This window comes from Euprymna scolopes, chromosome 10, assembly GCF_053919585.1.
Source record: "Euprymna scolopes isolate OS-2025 chromosome 10, ASM5391958v1, whole genome shotgun sequence".
Lineage (NCBI taxonomy): Eukaryota > Metazoa > Mollusca > Cephalopoda > Sepiida > Sepiolidae > Euprymna > Euprymna scolopes.
This window is the reverse complement of record NC_136491.1, coordinates 122,373,003-122,376,917: the sequence shown is the minus strand read 5'-3', so window position 1 is coordinate 122,376,917 and position 3,915 is coordinate 122,373,003.

The following is a 3,915-nucleotide window of genomic DNA, read 5'->3' as shown; positions in this document are numbered from 1 at the left end:
TAAACAGTTTTTTTTTTTTAGTTTGCATGAGATAAATTTGGAAATACTTCATCCAATATGAAGTAAGAACTAATAAGATATTGACAGATCCGTACGTTGAGAGAGGTATGCAGTCTTACAACTGACTTATGTTATTGCTTTAACTAAAAGAAATTGAATGATTGAGCATTTCTCTGGTAAAACATACAGATTTCATTTTCATAACTTACTTACCTGTGGCCGAGGTTGTTGTAATCTGTAAACGCGGCAAGTTGATCAACATATGCAGCACCTACCTCATGATTCAAATTTAAATATTTAAAAAAATTGTATTTCATTATTTTTATTTTTTTGACCAATCTACTTTGTACATAGAAACCACTCAGATTTAGTTGTATGAGATTGCATTTTGGTTAAAACAGAAAAAAAATATTATCGGATCATGCATAAGGATGAAAAGATGAGACGGAGATACGAATAAAGATTGTTTTTAAATAGTAACCAATTATTGTCTGAAAAAATTATAACAAAAACAACAAAGATGAGAAGAATATTCCATCGAATTTTATTATTGACTCATTAAAAGTAAAGCCAGGCTATCTTGAATATTTCAACTCTGTTATAAGGAGCGTTAAATAAGTAATGCCCCTGACCCATTTCCATTTGCATTTTGGAATAATGATGAAAGATTTCCTGGGAAAGGGTACCACAATCACAGGAGCTATCGAAATCAAGAAGCAGGCCAAGATTAACAAAAGTATCCTCCTTCTGCAAGACAACGTTTCAGTCTACAACGTGCATGTCACCAGATAAGAAGCCATGTGCAAGGTGACATTACGGTAGGGAAAAAGAAAAGAAAAAGACTATAAAAAGAAGAGCATGTGCACAGACTGATGCTCAGGTTAGAGACAGACAGAGATAAACGGGTCATGCACATGGGCCGAGAGTGACAGGAAAAGACGTGTCCTAAGCATGGTCGGACAAAGACAGAGTACCACTTGTTCAATACTGCAGAGTTTTGTTAAGCACATTGGAGTGCGAGAAGACTTTTGAACAAGAGACAAGGCATTATTCTGGAAAGTACCTGTAAATAAATGTCTGTTGCTCAACTGAATAAAAAAGGAGTCAAGTTTTTTTTCTTGTCCTTCTTTTCTTGCAACAGTCTGTGTACACTTAGTGTGTGTCCCGAGTGTGGACATGTAACAACTATGTTACAGTCTTAGACAGAATCCCAAAAAAGAGTTTCCAGTCTAATAGGTTCTGCACTGCAAACTCCAATCCCTGTCCCATTGCCACAATGCTGAATCCCTGTGATTGTTTTACAAGTATTTTAATGACATGTATTCTGACAAACACATAGCAGTTATGCCCCCTTGACGTCAATATCTCTGACTAACCAAGCAGCAAAATCCCACACCTTCATTATAGAGATCTTTAGATGCTGAAAAGACTTCTACTTTAATAGTTTTATTCAGGGACATGCAGAGAGGGGTGCTAGGGGTGCCCAATCACTTGCCCCTTTTACTCCTGTTTTAAAAGTGCTCTTTTCAGATGAATGTTTTATAGGCCTGTGCCCCACGGTTACTTTATTTTTGCCGTTTTTTTTACTTGAACATCAGCCCTAAAAAAGTTCTCTACACGTTAATGGTTTTATCCCTCGAACTGCTAGACTTTGGAATTCCCTCCCGATCTCCAGCTTCTCTGACTATACTGACATACAGAAGTTTAAATGTAATGTAAACTGACTCAGCACCCTACTTAGAATGTCTCTGTAGACATGGTTTCAAATAGTAGCCTCTTACATGCCAAGTGGCAATATGCCTTGTCTGTGATGAAAAATAGTATTAAAAAAAAATTTTTTTAAACAAAGAAAGAAGCAATTAATGAATGATGGAAGAAGATATCTTTCGAACTGACTAAATGGAATTTTACAGCAAAAGTGAAAAAACTATTTAAATCGACAATCGGTGTAATGGAAGCTAATTTGGTCGATACAAGTGCCTGTGCTTTATAGTTAAACTCTTACACAACTTCGCAATGGAGAGATGCCTCAAAGACATGACATCATAATTAAATCAAGATGCAGTTATTGAAGAAAACGAGAAGAAACACTTAAATTGCTTTAACAAGTTCTCAAGCGGTTTCTTGAAGAAGCCTAAATATCTTTGGTGTTTCCTTGTCCAGAGAAGACAAAAGTCATAATAACAGAGGAAAAAAAGGAGAAAGCTTTACTCATTGGAAAGGCACAATTCCTCTCATAAAATATAACAGCCCTAGCATAGTCTTGTAGACAATAGAAGTTTTGTTTTTAATAGAAATCGCTCTAGACAAGGTATGAAACTACTTGATGTAAGAAGCTAAATAAAACAAAAAAAATATTACTTCAAGGTCAAAAATAAGCCAATGATAAGCGTGAGATGGATAGATTCCAATCTAGAAAACAGCAAGTTTCTCCCTTTGTAAGAAACTTCGCTTATGGAATGTGAGGATTAAAGAATAAAATAATGGAAGAGAGAGTTACATGGCTGCCAAAAGTTTCAATTGTAGGAACAACTTGAAAAAAAAAATAACATTATCAAAATAAAATCTCAAACTTATAGATCAAGTTTATTTTAATCACTCCAATTATGATAGGAGCTGGAAGCAAAGGGTTTGGTATGAAGCCGTAACTGACACCAGTGAAACAATATTTGTTGAGAGAAAAACATGTTATTATGAGACAAAATCAATTTCAAAAGATATGACACTTAAGTGATTTCATATATAACCCCCTTTCAGCTGCAAATGATGTTGGATCTATACTTGATCCTATTTCTGCAGCAGTCGTATGAGATCACTCTTGTTACTATGGTTACAACATTTTACAGGAACAAAAAACATACTAAGAGTGTTAGATAGATAGATAGATAGATAGATACATACATACATACATACATACATACATATATAGATGTGTGTATGTGCATGCGAGAGAGAGAGAGAGGGGGGTATTTGTGAAGGATGGTTGCAATGCATAAAAAAAGGAATGAAAGAAAGTATCACACACACACACACACACACACACACACACGTATATAGTGAGTTTTGAAAATATATATCGCAATTAAGCTACACAGAATTTCCCATGTTTTATTCTCGTGAGGATTCGTCGGGCTATTGCATGGAATTGATGTTGCTGTTGAAGTAAATACTGAAAATATTTACATAAAATTTTATGTAGATACAATAATAATAATAATAATAATAATAATAATAATAATAATATATACAAAAGTTGTTCAAAAAGTAAAGCCTCCTATTTTTGAAACTCAAAAAAGTTGAAGAGCTACGAAGACGAGAGTGGTATCATTAAAATGAGTGACCTTTTGTGTTCCATAATTTATTTTTCTACATAGTCACCACCATTTGCAATGCATTTTTGTCGGGAATTTCATGAGGCATTTCTGCTTCTGATGCACGTCCATGACAGGGGTTGCTTTCTTAGAATATGACACCATCAATATCTGCAACACAGAAATGAAACATTCAGGTCATGAATGCATCAGTTCAGTCATCATAACAATGCAATTTACAATCCCTTCTAATCCATTCGGGCAGAATAAAAAAAATAGGAGGCATTAGTTTTGGAATGTCCCTCGTATGAATTATATGCTGCTGAAGTTCCCTTCCACTAATCTTACATTATATATATATATATATATATATATATATATATATATATAGTCATCCACATACAGTACTGTTTCGCTGTATCACAGCTCATCAGCGCGGCTAAACAAGCAACTACCTTAAGCCAGGATCGAAACTCGACCACCTAAAAAACAGTTGGTACACCTAACCATTACGCTATTCAGCTGCTGCTATGCCGAGTAGTGAATTAATAATGTTTGATATATATATATTTAATATCTTTACCGGGAATATATATATATATAT